The sequence below is a fragment of the Alligator mississippiensis genome, chromosome 2 (assembly GCF_030867095.1).
Source record: "Alligator mississippiensis isolate rAllMis1 chromosome 2, rAllMis1, whole genome shotgun sequence".
Lineage (NCBI taxonomy): Eukaryota > Metazoa > Chordata > Crocodylia > Alligatoridae > Alligator > Alligator mississippiensis.
Genome location: NC_081825.1, coordinates 82,444,183 through 82,468,964, shown reverse-complemented (window position 1 = coordinate 82,468,964; position 24,782 = coordinate 82,444,183).

Sequence of the window (24,782 nt, the reverse complement as noted above, 5' to 3'; positions counted from 1 at the left end):
CCTAGATTTCAAATTAAGTTTTAAAAGAGCTCTTTTATCTTATTCATCTGCAAATGGGCTATTCAGCAAGAACCATCATTTAAAGATGACGAGCAAAGATTCTAAGAGGAACCCAGACTTTTGTGCTCAATGACTTAGCTCTGTTCCTAATAAATGCTACTTTAATATTAATATGGCTGTTCTTATCTCCCATATAAATGCTATCTTGTTAAAAAAATAGCCTTGTCTAACCACTAGATATACCTTAGGTGATCTTAGCGAGACCTCTAACCTAGTTTTTTTACATTCCATCTTTCTTGGATTTTCTTAAAATGGTCACACCTTGTGACAGCCTCTGGCCTGACCATTTCCTTTGTCTCTTCTTTTACCAAATTCTGGTCAAGTGAATGAAAGCAAATACTATACCATATTTTCAGTTAAGCCACTTAAGACCTACTATTGTCTGCAGGCATTTGCTTCATTGTGTACACTGTCCTAATCTGTTACAAGAGTAAGAAAGCTTGTTCTGTGTTTGTTTTGATTTTGTTTTTGCTGTACTATTATCTAACATTGTGAGAGATTTATTAAACAGACAGCAGAAATATGGGAATAAAAGAATAAGGAAACAAAAGCATTGGATTGAGTGTAGTAGGTTTTCTTTTTTCCTCTTTCACGGAAATGCTTGATGGACTGACAGCAATGGTACAGTAAGAGATTATGTGATTTTTCTTTTCATTGTTTTATTTAAACTTAATTCACCTGGAGCCTAGTGTCTTTTCCTGTGGAATATCTGGGCCTTGTGTGTATAATGTACCAGTAAATCAGGTAGGGAAACAGGGAATATCTTTATAGGAGACCGTGTATGATATTTGATCTCTCAAAATAAGGAATAAGGATAGACTTGAGTCATTTACTTGAATGCGGGGGGGGATATTTCATTTATTAAATTACAAATTATTCTTTTAAGCTGCATTAATTTAAAACATTCATATTTTGCTGCATTTTTTTTTTGTGAAGTAAATTTTGAGAAAGACATGTGTCTATCCAATTTGAGATATCAAATTTGCTAATAACAGTAAATTTGGTACCTCAAACAGGGAGCAGGGCCTCATTGTACTAGGTACTAAGGGAGAAAACACCACAATATAAGTTCAAAACTCAGTATTCAAGATCACTACTGAGTCCCTCATTTTTAACACAAGTTATACTCTGGTTTGTCCTGTAAGTCTACTAATACTCTTTATTTATTGTCATTTTGATTGGGCAAAGGCTAGCTACATTGTAACACTACGGTAAAAGAGCTGGGTCATAAACTGAATGGGAACCAACACTGTGTTCTTGTTGTAGAAAACAAACCAATAGCATAATGGGTTGTACTGTCTGCAAGTTATGGGAAGTGCTTCTCTTCACTCTATTCAGCCCAGGTGAGGCCCCACTTGGCATAGTGATCCATTTGTGCATACTTTACTTTAAAAATTATTTGGGACTACTTCAATGATCATTTGGGAAGAATCCAGCAGACAGCAACAAATTATTTAGAGGGCTTTAAAACAAAACATTCAAGGGACTGTTGGAAGAACTAGGATTACTTTATCTGGAGAAGAGAAGACTGAGGATGGATTTGATAAAATGTCTGCAACCAAATGAAGAGGTAATGGTCTTAAATTGTAACTACAAGGGTGGCTGAGTATTGGAATAGACTACCTGGGGGCTGTGGAATCTACATCCTGTCTGGAATATTTTAGAAAGGGATGATTTTGCCTTGAGCTAAGGGGTTGACCACCTAAGGTCCCTTGAAGTCCTATTTTTCTATGATTCAAGGATTCTGTGATTCTTTTGGAGGAAAAAAAGAGACTTGCTGAATTCAAGGTTTGATATACAGACTATAAATTGGTGGTCGTGGGGATGGGGAGAGAAATCTTTTCTTCATTTTTCATTGTACTGGTACATTTTACTTCCTTGAAACCTTTTACTTCATTTAAATCTCCATCAATTCAGAATTTCCTCTTTTCTTCCTTGAGCGTGCTCCCTTTTTTGTTGTTGCTCCAAGTACTATTAATACTTCCTGATTATGCAGCAGAAAAGGAAAAATGTCTCTTGAGCCACTCAACCTGATTTAACTGGTTTCCTTATATTGCAAGCTAAATTCAGACTTCTGTTCATCAAACCTAATGTTACTCCTCCCCTTTAAATCTGAAAAATACCCAGGTGAAAAAGTCCCTACAGAAAGCTCCATTGTTTAGATTGTCTACACCAAAGGAATTGGTATCATTTGAAAGGTTGCAGCACTTTAAGAAGTGAGGGAATAGAAGTTGTTTTCATTATCCTCCCTCACTAAGTTTAATGCTTCTTTTGGGGCATAAAATACCAGGGATACTAGCACTGACAATCTTTCTGGTCTCTGTGAACTGATCTGAAGTCAAATTTTACTTTGTTTGATGGTATTCCTTCTTTCCCCACCTTTAGTTCACTCTCACACGAGAAAAAAAAAAGGGGGGGGGAATAAGAGCACAAGAATATAAACTATTTTCTTTTTTATGTATCAGAGACAAGCAGTATATTCACAAGGTCAGAGTGCTAGGTTTTCCTTCTAAAGTATTTCAATTCTGAGGTCCCTTGAGGTGCATGAAGCTGAGTAAGTATCAACTCAGAAGAATTTATTTCCTTTGAAATGTCACGTTCATTCCCAGAGTAACAATGCTGCAGTAAGATGTACTATTTACCTGTAGCCTTGTCAGACTTCAAGACAATACATGAAATCAGGCCTTGAAAATAAATGATTAATCTGTTCACATCTTTAAAAAGAGAGGTGATGGAAGAGTTCTATGCCTTTAAAATGACTTAAATGTTAAAACAGATGAAGTGAATTGGCATGTGTGCATGTGTAATGCTGCCTTGTTTAATACTACTACTGTTCCCAGTTTTCCACATAGTCTTAAGGCCACAAGGTAGTCTGCCTCAGCCACATGTGGTACAAAAGGGAGTGCAGTGTTTCTCTAAATTTTAATGGCCTGAGAGGTGAGATTGACCAGTAAAACTATTCAGGTCACAATTCAAAAATGTTATTATGAAACACAGTAGCAAAGACTTATTTGTATTAATAAAGACAGTGATTAGCCTTGGATTCAAGGGGAAAACAGGTCCATGGGCTGGACTCTTTTGTAGTCTTGATTCGGTTACTCTTTTTTTGCTGAGCTTCGGAGAAGCCCAAAGTTGCACAGCTTACCCATGATTATATACTTAACACAGAGCTTTCCATATTTCATTATGTTTTTGGAGCTATGCTAATCCTCCTTCATTTTACACTTATCACAGAGTTTTTCCATATTTGGTTATGCTTTGGAGCTACGCCAGTCCTTTTCCACGTCCTTGTATTATGTTAATACACCTTATCAATCACTGTCTACAGTGTATGCTTAACTTATGTCATTGCTACAAACTTTGGTCAGGCCTCACACGGCCTTTGCTGCACAGGCCTGTAATGCACATATGGCCTACAGTGGCCTCCAAGGACTTCTTCTATTCCCATACACATGGGCCAAGTCTGTTGCTCCATTTTGATGGCTAGTGCAAGTAAACTCAAATATAGGGACTATGCACATTATTGTTTCTCCACTTGTAATAAAGGGAGAATCAGGGATTAGATTGTGATAGGATCTCTGTCTCTACAAATATGCCTGCTTTCCATTATAAATTATTTAGAGTTATTTCAGGCATGGCATTTTATTCCTGGTAATTAGCCTTTGAGATATAACACACACATGTATATATTTAACCACACTTAAGTGGTTTGGCCATTTTGGAGGCAGATGTCCAAAACTAGCTACCTTTGCAGCATAAACACACATTTGCTGCTGCAAATCTAGTTTGTGTAACTAATACATGCACAGCTGAGGCAGAGGATTGATCTGTTTTGTCCTTGAAAGCTTTGTTTGTACACCACAATGCTAATAATAAACCTTAGAATATATTTCGAAAACTTAGAGGAGATCTGCATATTTTTTATGAATCATATATACCCTAGATGAGCACCCTGAGAATTATACTTTTCTGTTCCAATGAATCTTGTGTGCCACTGTGCAGAAAAGAATACAGCTTACATAGCCTCCAGCTACCATAGCCTGGAGCTTGGTAGTAAGGGTATTTTCCACAATGTGGAAAGAGTGAGTTTGATTTTCTTAGGCAAAGGAAGGAGTTGAACCTTTGTCTCTGACTACATGACTGTTCTAATCACTGAACAGTATGCAAAAGGAGGCACCAGCTCTTCCTTTGTTTTCTTTTTTACTATTTTTATTAGAAAACTAAAAGCACAATTGCAAGGAAAGGATCAGCAAACTGAAAAACAAGTTAACAGATTTATATGGCATATAAAAGAGAAGATAAACTATTAAGAGCTAGAGCCACATTTACAATAATATTTGGAAACAAGTATGCTGATAGAAAATGAAATATTAATTTTAAACCATTGTTAGTAGCTGGCCTTCAGCTAACTTCTCTCACACAGTTGGGAAAACCCAAATAGCAAAGGCTTCTTACCTGTTCCACCTCATGCCAGTCACTTGGGTTACCTGTGAAATTGCACATGGTATGGAGAAGGGATAGCATTGTGCCTGTTTTTCAAGAAGGATAACAAATGAAGCTAGGAGAACTACAAGCTGTAGTTTCATTTAAGACAGAAGTTAGTTGTTGGGAGATTGAACACGTGCCAGCATAGGTTCACCAAAAATAAATCTTGTCAGACTAATCTGAATTTTTGGATGAAGTCAGAAAGTTAATAGATGAAGAGGAGTAATTTATCCTGATTTTAGCAATATGTCGGATTAAATGTTTCATTGATAACTAGTAGGTAAGGTAAAAAATGCTGGCATTAATAATGGACTGAAACAGATTGCTAACGGGCTAAGTACAGAGCAAGGTAATAAATGGGAAATGATGTGCCTGGCATAAGCTCATAAGCAGGGTTTCCCAGGGCTTGGCTCTGGGGATATTTCTATTTAATTCTTAAAGTGTGTACTTTATTTAGAAATGGGGCTGCATGGTGTTTGAGATCTGGAAATTTCATTCCCAGAAGCTGATTATATAGTAGAAGGCATGATGAAGCTGAAAAGGGGGATTGGAAGAGGAGGAGGTCAAAGACAAAAGACTAATGTGTGGACCATGGTCTAATGTATTCAAGTATAAAGGAAAGTTTAACTCAATTTCTGATTTACTTTATCTGGCCAACATGCCTCCCAGGCATGCCCTACATTGGGATGGGGTGCCTGGAATGTGCGTAACAGTCCTGGGAGGACCCAAACCCTAGTTTTCTTCCACCCACATTCTCATCCAAGAAAAAAAGAGAATACTAAATCCCCACAATCATATGTAAATGACATCAGTCTGTTGTATTTGAGTAACAGTGCTATGAATACACTGTTTTCTTCCTGGCTCTGCCTTGCTATGCATTCGCTGTTTGTTAATCACTTGCCACAGTTACCTGTTTCATATGAAGCTTCTTGCAGCCACCTCCTCATTCTTTGCAACCCCTCACAGCTTCAGGGGTGTTCATAAGATTCCTTTCTTTTGTGACAGACAGCTTAGGGGAGGGTCCTTGTCTGATTTTGATATCACCTGAAGGGCGAAGTATTGTATGTTGCACTGCAACATGTAGCATGCTGGATGGCAGCCAAAAGATGGTAGGACAGCAAAAGAATGTCTTGCTGTCCTGCCATCTTTTGGTCAGCTGATATGGAACTTCTAAAGCAAGAGAAGTTATTTCTGCTCAATTTAAAGATGACATCTAGGGGCTAGATGAGAATTTCTTTTTAGCTAGTAAGGCAAGGTGAGTACAGGTGTACAGTGGCTTGGATCTGTGGCTTTTATTAGTGTGATCCTAGGATGCCAGGGTCAATTGCTGTGGGGTACTCTGCAAGGTCTTTGATGGTTTGAAACAAGGCTATGATGTGGTATTACAATGCATCATCGCCAGGGGTGGCTGTGAAGCCCTTGAAGGCTGAGCAAATTCCTTACACCCTGTTCTTGGGCCAGTCCAACTTTCTTTCTCCCGTTACGCCTTTATGTAAATGGGTATTAAAGCACAGGAGGCTGTCCTGATGTTACACTAATGATCCCTACATGTCAGGGGGGTCCAGGTCTTAAGGGCTATTTGTGTGGCTTCATTCCTCCCCTACACCACACCCCATTCCTCGCAGGTGTTTTGAGTCACCAGTTGGGTGGGACACTTGTCCTTACATCTCCAGGCCACTTCAGGCCTTCCTTCTTTTGGTGGGGTTTTAGCCTTCCTGGCTTCCATCCTTTTACTCTGGCTGGTCCCATGGACAAGGCCCACAATTCTAGGCTTGGGCTCTGGGCCCCAATCCTAGTCTTGCCCCTCGCAGGTGCTGGGCCCCCAGCCCCTGTCTCTGCCCTGTCCTGGGGTCTGGGATCAGTGGCCCCACAGTCTGCCCTGTTTCAAGCTTTGTACCTGCTCTGCCTTGAACCTGCCCCCAGCAGGGCTCAAGACAATCAGGTGCCCCTAGCACACTAATGGGGCCTTCAAACCACCCCTTTAGTCCTAAAGCCAAGCTACCAGAACAACTTAAAACACTTCAGCCTCCTGTTAAGCATCCAAACCCTGGCTGGATTTAACATAAAATAATAGCCACTTCCCTGAATAACAAGTATCTCTCTCTCTGTCCTGTGTAGTTCTTTCTGGTTCCCAGGTCTAGAGAGGTGCTTTCTGCCAGCCTCTCTGTAGATTCAGGGGCCCCACCATGCTGCTGCCAGGAGCTCCCCAACTCTCCAGGCAGGCCTCCTTGACTGGCTTAATCTCAGGGTTTATATAGCTCTGGCCTGAGTTCTCTTCTGGTCTTGTGGTGCCCCCAGTCTGCTGACTTGACTACAGGGCTGTCCTTGAACCCCCAGGTCTGCTATTTTTTATCTGCTGTGATCTGTCTCTTGTGGACCTGTTTTGTTTGTGTGTTTTAATAGGATCTTAGCATCCAGTAGCAGTACTGGATGATCTCTGGCCAAGGAATGGAGGTCTAATCTGCATCAATCAAAGGTTTTCTTTATCTTGCGTATTTGGTAGGAAAACCATTCTTCAACTATTTGAAGTTCTCTAATGCTGTGTTCAGCAGCAATACAGGAAAAAATAATTACTAAAATGAGGCTCAAAATCATCAGGTTATTACTTACAATTTATAATTCCTAGATACTGAATGACTTAAAAAAAGAGAACAACATTTAGGTCAATGAATAGACTTCCCTAGATTCACATTAGAGTTGCAAGTTTAATTAACTGGCTGTTTTATATCATTTGGAAACATTATCATATAGACTCTGCTCAATTGCGCATCTGTTTTGTCAGAGCCAAGGGAATTCCCAGGGTTCAGATGATATCCATCTCAGTGTCCCGGGAGAGCTGCTTTACGGTAATCTTCTATGATGTTTTAGTTAATAATAAAGGCAATCATTACACATTTCTTTCATCTTGCATTCTTAGATTTGCAGACTGAAATCTCCTAACTTGCTATACTACATGGTGTCTGGTTACCTGTTGGAAGTGCTGTTAAGTCTATTAACACAAGAGCTGACAAAGCAAAGCAGGAAAGAGGGAGGTGTACTGAAATATGTGATGCTTAGGTATCACTATTTCATGTTTTTCATGGGAACTGTGGGGGAAAAATGATTTTGGCAAACCCCTTGAAAATGGCAATTCTCAGAATTTTAGTGCAGAATTGCTGTGGGGAGAGGTGGGACTTACTAGTGGGAGCAGTGGTCCTGAGGGCCACTACAGACAAGCCTCACAGCCTGTGGGCATGTGGGGAGCCTCCGGCATGAAGGGGAGCAGCAAAGATGTTGATGACCCACCACCATTTCTGCTGATTGACAGAGAGAGTTGCCCATCATGCAGCCCTGCCCCTCTCTGCCAATCAGCACTGAGAGGCAGGGCTGCATGATGGGCAGCTCTTTTGACCAATCAGTGGTAGGGGGTGGGAACTACAAAAGACCTCAAAAATGGCATCATACTATGAGCAGCTCATGATTTTTCTCCTCACCCCAGCAGGAATTAAGTAGATCCCTAATGATGCTGTGAAACGTTCCACAGAGACACTTAAGCTAGTTCTGAGTAGGCAGGGCTGGCCTGACCAGTATCATATTGTGGTGCCCAAGTCAGTTTGCTCAGGGTTAGGTGGTATATGTCTAGGATACGACACTGTATATTGATGTGTAGATATACCCAGAGCAGTTGCCCAGAGCTGAGTGGAGATTGGGATGCCAGTGTTGCATTCTATCACCAACTTTCTCCTAGGACTTGTCCTTACATCACCAGCTACCTACCTTTTAAGGGGGTTCATCCCAGTCCCATGCATACAACTGAAAGTAACACCAAACAAACAATATATCATTGTCTTCTAAGATTGGTTTATTCCATGTATAGCACATGCAGCAGAAAGCTAGATGTTGATTTTAGATATCAATATCACTACCTAAAGGCTAGTTATTGATTTTGTATATCAATATTGAGCCAGTGATGATTTTAAAAAGCTGCTCTACTCATGAATCATAGAATCATACAAAATTATGGTTGGAAGGGACCTTAGTAAGTCATCTAGTCCACCTCCCTGCTCAAAGCAGGACCAGCCCCAACTACTTCATCCCAGCCAAGGCTTTGTCTAGCTGGGTCTTAAAAACCTCCAATGATGGAGATCACACAGTCTCTCTGGGTAACTTGTTCCAGTGTTTTATTACCCTCCTAGTAAGAAAATTCTTCTTAATATCTAACCTAAACTTCCCTTGCTGTAACATGAGACTGTTGTTCCTTGTTCTGTCATATGCCACCAATGAGAACAAGTCTAGCTCCATCTTCTTTTGAACCTCTCTTCATGTAGTTGAAGGCTGCTATTAAATCCCCTCTCAGTCTTCTCTTTTCCAAACTAAGTAAGCCCAGTTCCCTCATCCTCTCCTCAGAAGTCATGTGCTTCAGCCTCCTCAACATTTTCATTGCCCTCCATTTGACTATCTCCAATTGACCCACATCCTTTCTGTAGTGGGGGGCCCAAAACTGAACACAGTACTCCAGATGTGGCCCCACCAGTGCTGAATAGTGGGGATTAATCACTTCCCTTGACCTGCTAGCAATACACCTACCAATGCAGCTCAGTACCATTAGCCTTTTTTGCAACAAGATTCACAGATGCTAGGGTCGGAAGTGACCTTAAAGGATCATTGAGTCTGACCCCCTGCCAGTAGCAGGAAAAAGTGCTGGGGTCATGTGACCACAGCCAGGTGCTTGTCCAGTCTCCTCTTGATGACCCTCAAGGTAGGGGAAAGCACCACCTCCCTTGGAAGCCCATTCCAGATTCTGGCAGCCCTAACCATGACATTTTTTCTGATGTCCAACTTAAACCTACTCTCCATCAACTTGTGGCCACTGTTTCTGGTTATTCCAAAGGGTGCTCTGGTAAACAGAGCATCTTCTATTCCCTGCTGCCCTCCTCCCCCCAGTTAATTTTTATACTGCCACAAGATGCCCCCTCAGCCTTCTCTTGTGGAGGCTGAAAAGGTCCAGGTCCCTCAGCCTTTCCTCATAAGGCCTTCCCTGCAGGCCTCTAACCATATGAGTGGCTGTCCTCTGGACCCTCTTAAGGTTGTTCACATCCTTCTTAAATTGCAACACCCAGAATTGGATGCAGTACTCTAGCTGTGGCCTGACCAGTGCATCATAGAGGGGGAACATCGCCTCCCTGGACTTGTTCATGATACACCTACTAATGCATGACAAAGTGTGGTTAGCTCTGCTAATTACTTAATCACATTGATGACACATATTCATCTTAGAGTCAACAACAACTCCAAGATCTCTTTCTGTTGCTGTGCTGCTGAGAAGATCATCCCCCAGCCTATAAGTGTGCTAGTGATTCCCTCTCACTCGGTGTGGCACCTTGCACTTGTTCTTGTTGAATTGCATCCTATTGTTCTCTGCCCACTTCTCTAACTTGTCAAGGTCCACCTGGATCCAGTTTCTTTCCCTCAGTGTGTTTGCTTCACTCCATAGTTTGGTGTCATTTGCAAACTTGATCAGAGTGCTTTTCATGCCCTTATCCAGGTTGCTGATGAAAATATTGAACAGCACCAGCTCAAGGACTGAGCCTTGGGTGACCCCGCTGCCCACATCTTTTGAGGTTGGCACCGACCCATCCACCACCACTCTCTGGGTACAACCCTTAAGTCAATTTTCCACCCACATGTTTGTGTAATCATCTGTGGCACAACCATTCAATTTGCTTATCTGAATAGGATGGGAAACTGTTTCGAAGACTTTCTTAAAGTCCAAGTAGATGACATTTACCTCAACATCTGCATCTAAGCTTTTAATGACCTAGTCATAGAAAGAAACAAAGTTAGTCAGGCAGGATCTTCCTGCTACGAACCTGTGCTGGTTGCCCTTCAGCATTATATTACGTGCTGGACTCCTATAAATGTGATCCTTGATAATTTTGTCAAGGGTTTTCCCAAGGATAGAGGTGAGACTGACCAGTCTATAGTTATTTGGATCTTCCTTTCTCCCCTTCTTGAAAATAGGAACCATATTGGCCCTTTTCCAGTCCTCAGGGACCTCACCACGAGTGCTCAAACAGTTATGCCAGTGGCTCTGTTATGACGCTTGCTAATTCTTTCAGCATCCTTGGATGGAGCTCATCCATTCTCACTGATTTAAACACATCCAGCCCTTCCAAGTGTCTCTTTACTAGGTCAGCGCTGACAGTTGGTGGGCTGATGTTTCTCCTGCTTCTGTCAATAATGCATTTGGGAGATTTGTCTAGATCTGAGTTCAAGAATACAGAGGCAAAAAACTCAATGAAGAGCTCTGTCCTTCCTATCTGTCACCAGCTGCCTTTGTTTATCCTGTAGGGGTCCTGTGCTGCCCTGCATTCTAATGCTGCTTTGGCCTTCCTAACTGATTCCCTGCAAGTAGCTACCCCCTGCCTCTATAGCCTGTATGCCTCTTTTTTTTCTCTTAGGCTTTCCTGGATTTCCCTGCTTAGCCAAGAGGGTTTCTTAGCCCCTTTGCCCCCTTTTCTATGCAGTGGGATTGCCTCCTTCTGTGCCTGAAGGATCGCTTCCTTGAGGAACGATCACCCTTCCTGGACCCCCACTTTGTCAATGCTCTTGAGCTTTAATGCCCCACTAACTAATTTCATAAGGGCACACTGTTGGCTCGTATTCAGCTTATTGTCCACTGTAACCCCCAGGTCCTTTTCTGCAGAGCTGCTGTCCATCCAGTCAGCCCCCAGCCTGTACTGGTACATGGGATTGTTCTGTCCTAAGTGAAGGACTTTGAATTCATCCTTGTCAAACCTCATGAAATTTCTTTTGGCCGAATCCTCCAATCTGTTGAGGTCACTCTGAATCCTAGCCCTACCCTCCAGTGTATCTACTACTCCCCACAGCTTGATGTTGTGGCAGAATACCATCCCTGTCTCTCTCCAAAACTCTGCTACCTGACTATATGGTTACCATGGTTACTTCTCTGCCCCCGTCTGTTCATGTGACCCTGAACTGGATACATTCTTGAGGGAGGGGGCAAACCCTCTCCCTCTGTGACTGGCATCACACATCTGGGTGAGGGGCTTATGCTCCCGATTGTTCTAAGCAATGCCAACCTGACTGGGAGGGGGCTAGAGACCCTGCCTGTCTACCCAGCAACCAGTTCTGCATTTCAAATTGTATGGCTGGCAGCCAACAGGTGCTAGCCTCCATTGGACCAGTTAAATGAGGTCATAATGTCTATATAAGATAAGGACTGCCCAGGAGGAGGCGTAGTAGCCAAGATGAAAACTCAGAGAGAGAGAGAGAGAGAGAAGCTAGACCATCTGAAACTTTCTCTCTCTCTTGAAACTCATGATTAATGAACTGCCTGCCTCCAGAGGGAATCTCAACCTACCTCTGGATGATACTTTTAAGTAAGCTACCTGAGATCTAACTAGATACATAGTGTTCAGTAACTCAGATGCTTGATGAAAGGCTATCCAGCCACCCTGTTTGCTCTATGGGATTTCTCTGATATTGCTTTACCCTGTACTCTATTCCAAACCTACTCCGTGTAACCAATAAAGTTCTCCTTTGTACCTAGCATGGGAGACTTATTAGGAGTGGGTTTAGATTATGCCTTGGGGTCACCTTGGCTTGACTGGCTAAGGGAAACCAGTATTTGTGCTTCAGTCTGAGGGAAACCCCCCAAGTTCTTGAAGTGGGTTGAGTACCCTCAAGGGTTACTAGGTCTGTGTTTCCCAGGGGGCACAGAGCCAGGATCACTCCAGACCCTGGGTACTGGTGGTGTTACCCTCAGGCTAGCTTGTGTGCTCCAGGAAGGGTGGTCGGCCAGATGTGAGATGCCACCTCAGGGTGGCACTCAGAGTCTGGAAGGTGGTTGGGCACAGTGAGGTGGGTGGTTCAGCACAGGAGCACCCCCTACTGGCCCGTCACAGGTGTCATCTGCAAACTTGTTCAAGGTGTACACCATGCTATCTTCCAGGTTGTGATGAAGGCATTGAACATTGATTACTACTGTCTGAGCCAAATGCTCCAGTCATTTTTATATCCACTTTATAGTTCATTCATCCAGCCTGTACTTCCTTAGCTGATCTGTGAGAATGTTGTGGGAGAAAGTATCAAAAGCCTCGCTAAAATCAAGGTATACCACAGCCACTGGTCTGCCTGAATCAACAGAGCCAGTCATCTCATCATAGAAGGCAATCATGTTGGTCAGGCATGACTTGCCCTTGGTGACTTCATGTTGACTGGTCCTAATCACCTTGCTCTCCTTCAAGTGCTTAGCAATTGATTTCTTGAGGATCTGCTCCATGACTTTTTCCAGGCACTGGGGTGTGGCTGACTGGTCTGTAGTTCCATGGATCCTCCCTTTTCCCTTTCTTAAATATAGGCACTGTTTGCCCTTTTCCAATTTTCTGGGACCTCTCCTGATCACCATGAGCTTTCAAAGATGATAGCCAGTGGCTCTTTAATCTCATCAGCCAACACCCTCAGCACCCCACAGTACAACCCATCCAGCCCCATGAACTTTTATATGTCCAGCTTTTCTAAATAGTCCCTAACCTGTTATTTCACAACTGTTGGCTGCTCACCTCCTACCCAAACTGTGCTGCCAAGTGCAGTAGTCTGGGAGTGGCCCTAGAAGTTCTGAGACATTGATCTGACTCAGTTCTTTTTCTGCTTTTTTTTATAGGACTAATAGTTTATTATTCAGCTAAAGCAGCAAAGTGGGGTTGCCCTCAAAGATGGTACCACAATATATGCAAAAATGATATGAAAAGATAAGGGGGGAGAACGCAGTTAGCAACTTCAACTCATGCTGCACTACCAAACTGCTGATGTAGCGGAATTGTCGATGAAAGGTGTGGCACCTTGCGACCTGCAGTGCAATCAACAGCTAAAGAAATCCTTTTTGTTCCAACTTGGTGAAATGTGGACTGGTTTGATGCAAGTGACAATAATATTTAAGCCTTCTTTGTGGCCCATTGGGCCATGCACAAAGTTAAACTGAACAACCCCTCCTTTCTTGCAGCTGCAGAAGCTTTCAAGAAATTGTGGTGGTCGAGTGGCAGGCCGAGTCTATGGCCAGTAGTCCGAAATGGCAGGTGGGTACTTTTGACCGATGGAGCAGAATTAGGCACCGAAGCATATTGGTTAAACTAAGATTGTTTTACTTACACTGGTGGTGATTACAGTGCAGGACGGAAAACTGACTTAGGTTACAGTTGCAAACGGAACAAGATGAAAGCTTTCTGAGAACGAAATGAGATGTCCATGAATGACTTACGGGCATGCAGAGCGGGGGATACGTCGGATAGGTCGGTGATGGGGAGTCACTGGTGGGTGATCAGTCTGCCAGGTTTACTCCGAGATGTGCAGAGTTCTCCAACCTGGAGAAATATGCGGAGTTCTCCAACTTGGGCGGAAACTGCTCTAACTTTTATATGACTAACAAGCCAATCGCTAGTCGCCAAATATGAATAATTTGGAATTGGCCAATAGTGGTGTGTGTGTTTGCATAAAGTTGGCGGGAACTTTTTTCTAAGCTGTACTTTTCCACTGTGATGTAGCATTTAGTTACTGGGACAGCAGAATGACTGACAGCGGGATTTTCCACTGTGGCGGGAGATTCCACTGTGCTGCAGGCATCCAGCTACTAATGGGTTCTGACAGAAAACAAAATCTTAAGTGCAGAAAAAGCTGTGGGAGATGGAGGATATGTGGTGCAAAACAAAGCAACAGAACTACAAGCTCTTGTTCATACAAATAACACCCAAGGTTTTTTTCAGGGGTTAAATTCCATCTACAGGCCACAAAGAGCCAATCCTGTCCACTGATGGCACAACCCTCCTGACTGAGCATGATATATTAGAAAGATGGAAAGAACATTTTGTCACTCTTCTCAGTTGTGAGTTGAGCACAAATGATCAAATAGTAGACTTAATTGAGCAAAGACCAGTTCAATATGAACTCAAAGATCCACCAACTTGGGAAGAGACTAAGAACACACTTATGGATATGGCAAACTGAAAGGCAGCTGGAGCAGACAAAATCCCAGCTGAAATGCTCAAATATGGTGGTCCTACACTTCACAGAGCTTTGCTAGACCTATTTACTTTCTGCTGGAATATGAGGCTTTCCCCCAGGATGCCAAAATCATAACAATCTACCAGTGTAAAAGAGGCATGACTGTGACAATTATTGTGGCATTTTGCTCCTCTCTATGGCAAACAAGACCCTTGGTAAGCTGAAAAGGCTCCAGGTTATTGCAGATGATGTACTTCCTGAATCCCAGTGTGGTTTTCATTCATAATGCAGCACTGCCAGCATGATATTTACTACACACCAGCTACAGGAGAAAGCTGCAGAACAAATAACTGCTCCTTGTCAATTTTAGCAAGGTGTTAGACTTTGGTGCCTTCTTGCAAAGTTTGGCTGCCCAGACAAATTCATTAACCTCATACACTGCTTTCATGACAATATGCAGGCCCATGTATCAATGGGTGCTGACTCGTCTGATGCCTTTGCTGAAGCCAATGAGGTTAAACAGGGCTGTGTTCTTGCCCCTACATTATTTACTCTGTTCTTGCCTGGAGTGCTAGAAGTTGCCACATGTACAATCACTGCAGGTGTCATCCTAACAACATGATATTATGGCAGATTTCTAAACCTCCACCGATTTAAGGCAAAAAGCAAATCCCAACAGTGAAGTAAAGGATTTACTGTATGCCAATGACTCAGTGTTTGTCTCACTTTCTGAGAATGACCTGCAATATGTATTGAATTCCTTTGTCCATACTGCAACCCTTTTTTGGCCTTTATATTAATGTGAAGAAAACTGAAGTCCTATACCAACCACCTCCTGGCAGAAACCTATCACCTCCATCACTAACAGAAATAAAATTGAATAACAGCCAGGTGAACAAAATCAAGTCCCTCTGCTATGTAGGTAGCACAGTTCCTGATGACACCAGCATTGACAAAGAACTTTAAACATGGTGAAAGTCAGCTGCCACAGCTTTCGGTCACCTACAAAAAAGACTATGGACAAGATTGTGGGGGGAGGTCAAAGTGTCTACAAAATGCCAAGTTTACAGAGCTGTTCTGTTCCCTTGTCTCCTATACTCATTAGAGACCTGCTGCCTTTATTGTCGCTGTATCAAAAAACTTAACTGCCTGCAACAACGCCATGTACGCAGAATAATGGGAATCAAATGGTCTGACTAAATGACCAACAATGATTTGTCAGTGGAAGCCATACTAGCATGGAAGCAAATGATCTGGGTTGCCCTTGTCATATGTATGGACAACAATCAACTGCCTAAGTGTTCTGTACAGTGAATTTGAAAAAAGCAGTAGGAAGGTTGGCTGTTCCAAACTCCGCTACAAGGACTGCATTAAATGGCACATACAGTTTGGCAGGCTGGACTTAATGTCCTGGAAGGATATGGCCCATGATAGGTGAGCTTGGCACTCTGGTACGGAGGAAGCAGAATGAGCAACAGAACATCATCGCAACACCTTGGCCAGCAATAAGAGGGAGAACATAGACACTAACTTGCCATGGCACATTTCCTGAACTGTACATCTGGAAACTGATTTCCAGTACCAATAGTAGTCATACTAAAATATGAGTGTCAGTCATTATTATTATTATTATTATTATTATTATTATTTAGGCTAAAGCAGCAAAGCGGGGTTGCCCACTATGGCAGTACAATGATTGCAAAAATTATATGAAATCATTCAGTGTCAACATAGAAAGCTGGGAGGAGTGCATAGAATCTTGCCCAATCTGGAACTGGGTGTAGCTCACCATGAAGTGGCTTTGATCCAGAGGTTGGAAGCAGAGTGATAAAGAGGAAAGCAGCATGCTGTAAACTTGGATTCCAACTTAGACAATATATGGATCTGTAAAACTTGTAACAAGCTGTGTCACTCTCAAATTGAACTTGTCAGCCAGAAATGGATTCATCAGGCATATGACTAGACCTCTTATGTGTACACCGTAATCCAGAGGATCGATGGTTGCCTACTAAAGCAACAGCAAAGGCAACCCTTCCACTGATTAGGTGAAACTTCTTTGGCCAGGAACTGGGGGTTTGAATGAAGCTTTCATATGCTCCTTGCCTATTCCTTAACCCTCCCCAATATTCAAGTCTGCTGTGGAGTATGAGTATGCCCTGCTTACTCCTGTGTGCAGGTTCCAAAGCCTGAATAACAGGCTGGGAATTTTGAGAGACTCTTCCTTGACTAGTCATGCAGTCTAAGCTACGGACTAGACCTAAGCATGTACATTTGGGAAGTGTTTCATGAAACAGAAGTTCACACGCAGTTACAGTGTTTACTGCCTGCAGTTTGTTTGTGATCAAAAGCTACACACAGCTGTGACAACATTAGTTGTAATTCTGTCACAAGAGCCTATAAGCAAGTAGGCTGAGGGATAAGAGGAGAGAGAGTTGGGTTGCGCCTGGCTTTTCTTCAGGTGGTATTAAAGTTACTTCAGCCTTATCTAACTAGTACCTGTATCAATATCAACAAATAATAATGTTCCTACTGCAGACAAGGTCATGGTGATCCAGTTACTCGGCTAGTTCAGAGTCTTGAATATTCTTTCTTCCTGATTTTAATTTTCAAATATTGTAGCTTCTTGCTGCACAGCTTCTAATTGGAAGAAATCGGGGGTTGATTTTTGGGGGTAGGATGCAGTGGTACAGTTGAATGTGAGCTGGTTCTAGTTCTCCATGTCCCCAGATGCCCAAGTTCCCTGAAGTCTGGGTAGGAAATGAGGTGAGACCAGAAGGTTGGGGGAGAGGGGTGGTGAGGCATGGCTGGAGCCCTGGCCTCAGTGGAGGCAGGGAGCAGGCACAGGAAAGATGTGCCCAGTAGTGTAACTTGAGGAGGGGATAAGTAGAACACCAGCCCCAGGGTGGCAATGTAGTAGAAGTGCCATAATGGTTCCTTCACCACTCCAGAGTCTGTGCCTTGGCAGCAGAACTAACCCCATGGTGCTGTTATTGTAGCAGTGGCAGCGGCCAGGTACTCGAATACTGTGCTGCTGCTGTTGGAGCAACAACTAGATGTGCAGACCAAGCAGCAGCAGCACACTATGTTTTTTGAGTCCCTGAATAGGTAAGACCCTATCCTCTTCAGAATTCAGCAGCACCTTCTCCCCACCCCTCATGGGCTTTGCCCAGGATGCAAACCCTGTTCTTAGACCCTAGATGACCTGGGCAAGGTGGGGGAGCCCCAGAGTTGCTTCTGTCCTGTTCCAGAACAGGGCTGTAAGGGGAAATGGCTGTGTGAGGTGCCAGCTGAGCCAGGAATATTGGTGATGGGCAGATTCCCTCTTCCTGTTCCTGCTCCTGATTAAGGAAAACCTCCTTTTCTTAATCCTGGATCTGTGCATGGGAGAAATCTGTTTTTATGGAGAATTCTATTGAACGATTAATTATTTTATTTAACAAAACAAATGCATTTACATAATCCATCAACTTCCTTTTGTGTGTGGTGACAAAATAAGAGCCTTTGCTCAGCAGCTGTTTATCTCATTAGAAGCCTTTTCGTCATCTTACCTGTTATGACTTAGTGCCAAATTGCTACCCTGTTCCTTCCCCCACACCTCCCTTGAGCTCTAAAAATACATCACTGAAATCTAGTGTCTCATCAGTCCTCAACCTAAAAGTTTATGAAACAAAAGAAATTTAATCTTTGTAATGGAATAAAATTACTATTGCATGAGGAGAATGGGTGTTTCAAAGTAGTACCTGCTCCTGGTTTGGCAACGTTGTTTATGCAAAAAAAAAAAAAAATCATGGCTCAATATTTCTAACTCTCTCCATTTGCCAGAGCATGTGCTACAGTAGTGAATTAGCTGAGCATGACTGGTAATGTAAGCCTCTCAAGCATAAATTAAAAATGTTCCTAGGCTCAGGGAGCCAAGCATTCAGGAAGTATAACCCTAAATAGATAAAGCCTTGGTTTTTATGAAACTTCACTCTAATGAATGTAAATATCTAAACTATTCAATATTTTTCTTTGATCTTCCATATAACAAGCCATCAGGTAATAAATAGTGAAAATACACATGAAAGCATAAACTGATATTCTTGGCAAAAATGGCCAAAGGAAATAAAGAAAACCAGTATCTCCCATCCATTTCCACATATCATTTGCAGAAGTTACTATTCTTAAATATTTTTATAGCTTCAAGAATCTCTTAGTTGTTTCAGATGCATAAGAAAGCAAGATGTATGCATGGCCAGTTTGTTTAAATAAACAAGTTCAGGATGAGAAGGAAAAGCATTTAAAATCCGTGTGATTGAATGGTAAGATTAAGTGTTTGGGGAACAGTCCCTGCCCCTGAGAAATTTGCCATGTAAGAAGAGAACTGGAAAGAAGAGCCTAATTAGGGGACCAATTTGGCAAGGGGTTCTCTCTTTGGTTCTGACATTGTTTCAGAAACTGACTGACTGCCACAGTTACCTTCATGCCACCAGCTGTCATTCTAGCACCACCACTTGATCCATTGTCTGTAGCCCAGCTCTGCATCACAACAAGATCTGCTCTAATCCCACTGATTGGGATGAACATTTTAAGGATCTGGAGCAGGGTTCCTTTCAATTACAATACAATTCCAAAACTGTAGCGCTCAAATCAACAAAGCCAGACTCAGACCTCACTCTGATCTGCTATGATACCAACCCTGGGATAAGGGCAACAGAATCCCTCTGATGGTACCTAACGCCTACACCTAAAATACCTCATTAATGACTTCCAAACCCTCCTGGAAAAAGTTGGCTTTCTCAAGGTAGCCTTTGTGGACAAACCTGTCCTGGATTACAGACTGTCTCCCAACCTCAAACAGCAGACTAATGAACTCATATCTTTACCAAGGCACAGGCAATGGACCCAAATGCTTGCTGTACCCCCATATCAATACAAACTACATCATTACTGGGCCTAATGACAAGGAATACAACATCCAAGGTTCATTAACTTGCAGCTCTATCAATGTCATGTATGCCATAAGATGCTTACAATGCTCATATGCTGTCTATATTGCACAGACAGAACCATCTGTATGTGTAAGAATGAATGAATATCAGTCTGACATGAGCTGCAGACATATACAAAAGCCTGTGGTAAAACATTTCAACCTTCCTGGACATGCCATTGCTGAGTGAAGAAGGTGATTAGGAACAGTCAGCACAGATTCACCAAGGGCAATTAATTCCTGACCAACCTGTTGGCCTTCTATGATGAGATGACTGGCTCTCTGGATGTGGGGAGATCAGTGACTGTGATATACCTTGAATTTAGCAAGGCTTTTGATATGGTCTCCCACAACATTTTTGCAAGCAAGCTAAGGAAGTATGGGTTGAATGAATGGACTGTGAGGTAGATAAAATAAACAAACAAACAAAAATGGCTGGATCAGCAAGCTCAAAGGGTAGTAATCAGTGGCTCAATGTCTAGTTGGTAGCTAGTATCAGGGGTTGATTCCAGGCCTGGTTTTGTTCAATATCTTCATCAATGACCTGGAAAATAGGATTGAGTGCACCCTCAGCAAGTTTGGAGATGATACTAAGCTGTGGGGAGTAATAGGTGCACTGGATGGTAGGGCTAGAATTCAGAAAGACCTAGACAAATTGGGCAATTGGACCAAAAGAAATCTCATGAAGTTCAACAAGGACAATCTTAAAGTTCTGCATTTAGGACAGAACAATCCCATGTACTGGTACAGGTTGGGGACTGAGTGGCTTAAGCTACAGCCCTGCAGAAAAGGACCTGGAGGTTACAGTGAACAATAAACTGAATATGAGCCAACAGTGTATCCTTGTTGTGAAGACTAATGGCATACTGGGTTGCATTAGCAGGAGCATTGCCAGCAGATTGAGGGAAGTGATTCTTCCCCTCTATTTGGCACTGGTGAGGTCACATCTGGAATATGGGGTCCAATTTTGGGCCCTTCACTACAGAAAGGATATGGATAAATTGGACAACATCCAGCAGAGCACAACAAAAATGGTTATGGCGCTGGGGCACATGAGTTATGAGGAGAGGCTGAGGGAACTGGTTGTTTTGAGTTTGGAGAAAAGAGTAAAGGGAGGTTTTAATAGCAGCCTTCAAAAACTAGCTGAAAGGGGTGATTCCAAAGAGGATGGAGCTAGACTGTTCTTAATGGTGGCACATAACAGAACATGAAGCAGTGTTCTCAAGTTGCCACAAGTGAAGTTTAGATTAGATGTTAGGAAAAACATTCTCACTAGGAGAGTAATAAAGCACTGGAACATGTTACCCAGAGAGGTTTTGGAATCTTCATCCTTGGAAGTTTTTAAGACCTGGCTACACAAAACCTTGGTTGGGATGATCTAATTGGGGATGGTCCTGCTTTGAGCAGGGGGTTGGACTAGATGACCTCCTGAGGTCCTTTCCAAACCTAATTTTCTATGATTCTGTGACCTAAGGATTGATATTCCAAGGCAAAAAAAATGTAAAAGCCAGTTTGAATTGGACACTGTGGAACAAGGAATCATTCACAAAATGGACTGTGTTAAGTATGATTTGAATAGGAATTTGGGATTTTTATCTCATTACTTAGATTATTTTATCTTGCTGGGATCCTATGACCCCAGTTGATTTCCTGCCTCTTGGGCAGGGGGCTGGACTTGATGATCTTCCGAGGTCCCTTCCAGCCCTAATGTCTATGAAATCTTTTGTGACTCCTTTGTTCCTACAGGTCAAGGCTAGGCAATTATTTTGGGTGGGGGGCCCCTTAACAAGTTTTGGTGAGGTGTTCAGGGCAGCATGGGTAGTCCCCTCAATAGTTGCTGGAAGTCCCATCCCCTAACCCCTGACCTTTGCCACCAGAAGTCCTTCCCCTTGCCCCCCAGAAATACTTCTGGGGAGTGGGGCGGGGGCATGTCTACCATCTTGGAATCAGAAAATAAACCAAATCATATATGAAAAGTCAAACACTATAATATTTTTAAATTTATTACAAAAATATTTTGTCATGATTTGTGTTTGCACAGTGTATATAGAGGTAATTGCATAATAACTCAAAATAACTTATTAGTTTTGTATATTGTGGGGGACGGTGTGTATGTGTGGTGCGTGGTATGTGTGCATGTGGGGTGCATGGAGGATTTATATGGTGGGGTGTAGGTGTGAGTATGTGGTAGGATGTGGGTGTGTGTGGGAGGAATTTGGGGATGTGGCTGTGTGGGGGGTGAAGGGTATGTTGGGGGTTGTGTATATGTGGAGAGTTGTGGGGGCAGGGTGTGGGTGTGAGGGAGGGTGTGGGGCCTGGGAGCCTCCCATGTTCCCCCCCATGGCACAGCAGCAGACTGTGTGCCTGCACCCTAAGTGCCCCACCTGCTGCTGCCATCTCCTGCCGGGGCTACGCACCATGGGGGACACGTGGGGGTCCCCACATGCCTCACCCCCCCTCTCCCTCACACCCCACTCTCCTTCATATTCACACACTGCCCACCCCAGCTCCACACTGCTGTTGACCCCCTGTCCCCTGGGCATGGGCTCCATGCTGCCACCAGCCCTAGCCCCATGCTCCCTCCCAGCTGCAGCCCAAACGCTGCTGCTTGCCTACCTGCTTGCCTGCCTTCCCAGAGCCAGCAGGAAACTAGGGAAGCGAACAGCTCCTGGGGGCTGCGGCCATGCATGGAAGCCACATGCTGGCCAGCCAGGCCCTTCTGCCCACAAGGGTGGGTGCCAGGTAATTGGGTATGTTTTGGGGGTTGTGTGTACATGTGGGCGCCTTGCTCCCACCCTTCTGGGTGGAAGGGCTGGGTGGGGCACAATTTGTGTGAGGGCAGGGGCCCTGCAGACCAGATGAAAGTGCTTGGCAGCCCAGATCCGGGCCATGGGCTGTATTTAGCCTCACCCCTGCTATAGGTTCTTTGCTTGCATCCTTTTCTCAGTACTCCCACTTACCCTTCTCCCCCTTCCTCTTCCCATCCTTCCTGTAACTTCTGTTTTCCTGCCTATTGTATTCTAATTTGTCACTCTGCTATATACTTTGCTCTGTGCTGTCTTTTTGCAGCATTTGATGAAGTGAACTTAGGTTTACAAAAGCTTGTGCTTATATGGGTCAGATAATAGATAGATAGTCTATCTGTCTGTCTGTCTATTGCACAAGTTTTTGTGAACCCAAATTCATGTGAAGTCAACACTTCCCTCCCATCCCCCCATACATACATGCTGTGTGGATGGCATGCAGTACATGCCCAGGATCAGCTCCATGTCTTGCATACTGTGCACACTGCAGACCAGCCCTGTGTGCAGCATGTACTCTGGCCCCGTTGCACACCCCAGATGGGCCCCATGTGCAAATACACCTGCCCTGGCCCTGCATACTGCATGCAGTGTATGTGGGGTCCACTGTCTTTCCCATAGGCAACACTGTGGGTCAGATGATAGAGTTCTGCAGGCTGGATCTTTGGCACCCTTGATCTAAGCAGTAGAGTAAGAACACAGATTAAGGGACTATCAACATCTCATAAAACCCTATCCTAGTTCTGTAACCAAAACTACAATTTTATGAAATTCAGTTTGAGCTAAAAACAATTAATGTTTTTTTTTTAGTTAAAAAAAATTACCAGATTCAGTGACCATATTTCCTACATCTGCACAATTTATTGCGAGTAATGCTTCATTGTGGAGTAGCTGGGATGGAATTTGATTTGTGGTGGAAGGTTGTTGCTTCATTTTCTCCCTGCTGCTATCCTAGAACCTAATTTGCAAAACTACCTTCTGGTTGTTTTAAAGTCTTTAAATACCTTGAGGGATTAAATGACTTTGTCATCCTAGAAGAATTAAAATTTTCAACAGGAATTCATGATTTGGTCCTTTGGATTTTTCATATGTTAATTCTGGGCTCCTGTTTTGTTTCAGTCTCCCCAATAAGCCCATGTTTAACTTTATAGCACTAAAGAGAGTTCACGAAACAGGCATCCCTGTATATGTCCACCCACCTACCCACATACAGTCTCCCTCATGTCAAAATTGTTGATACTGTTTAAATCATATGGGATGCCAGAATCTATGATACTTGGTTGTTGTTTTTTTCGTTTTGTTTAAATTCAACCCCAGTAATGACTTGTAGCCACTATGGCTAAGGACAAACATTACACATAAACCGGTTTTAGTGAAACTGGTTTAAACCTATAACAGAGCAGACATTCAGTGCACATAAACCAGTTTGAAAGTGGCTGAAACTGGTTTCAGATAAACCTGGTTGAATATAGTATCAAACTTAACTGATTTGGCTCAAACTGGTTTATCCCAGACCCCTTGCTGGTTTAAATTAAATCAGACTCCCCCAGCATCCTGACATACTCTCTGAGCTGGGCAGAGCTCTGTTCCCTGTTTCAGTGAGCTGGGCTGGCCCCTCCCCTCTGCTTTCTAGCCAGAGCAGGCACAGGGTATGTCCAGACGCTGACCTGCCATGGCCCTTGAGGCAAAATCCCTCCCCCCCCCCCCCCCGGCAAACCCTGGGGACCACAGCTGCTCTTTGCCAGCCCCAGCCACACCTCCATGGGTTGCCTGCAGCCAGGCAAGGATGGAGTTAATTCCTCCCTCTGTCCCCTGAAACCCCTGGGGGTTTGGCTGAAGTCTCTGCAGTTTGGGAGGGGATTAATTCCACAGCATGTCCATGGGGGAGAGAGGCAGATCCAAGCCCTGTGTACAGATCCAAGCCCTGTACATGTGAGCCCATATCTAAGACCTGCAGGACCAGACTGAGAGGTGGGAAGTGTTGGTAAAGACCTGACAATCATCACACATGCTGGAAATGTAGTTGTAGACAGCTTCACCAAAGAATGCAGAGAGCTACATACCTAAACAAAGCCTTTCTGAATGCCTGGCTGTAAGGATTAATGAAAGTAATTCTTGTCTTCCTGGTTTACATTTAAGTTAGTCTAAGTTGTATATCCTGTGTTTTACTGGGCTGTATCTTAGCTTAGGCGCAGATTGTGGGTAGGTCCCTGGTATATGCTTTGCAAATTACTGTGTTCAATATATGACTGCTTCAGAGAAAGGACTTTTTCCCCATCCCCACTCATCAGTCTGATAGCAGCTGCCTCCCTCCCCACCATGCCAAGGGTGCTGGCTGGCATCCTGTGTGTTGTGCTAGCCTTGACTGGTGCCTGGCCACACCTGCTTTGCTCCAGCAGGGAGGGGTGAGAGCCTGGGAGGGTGTCTCTCTACCTTCCCCTTTGGCAGTGGCTGGCAGGCATGCTCTA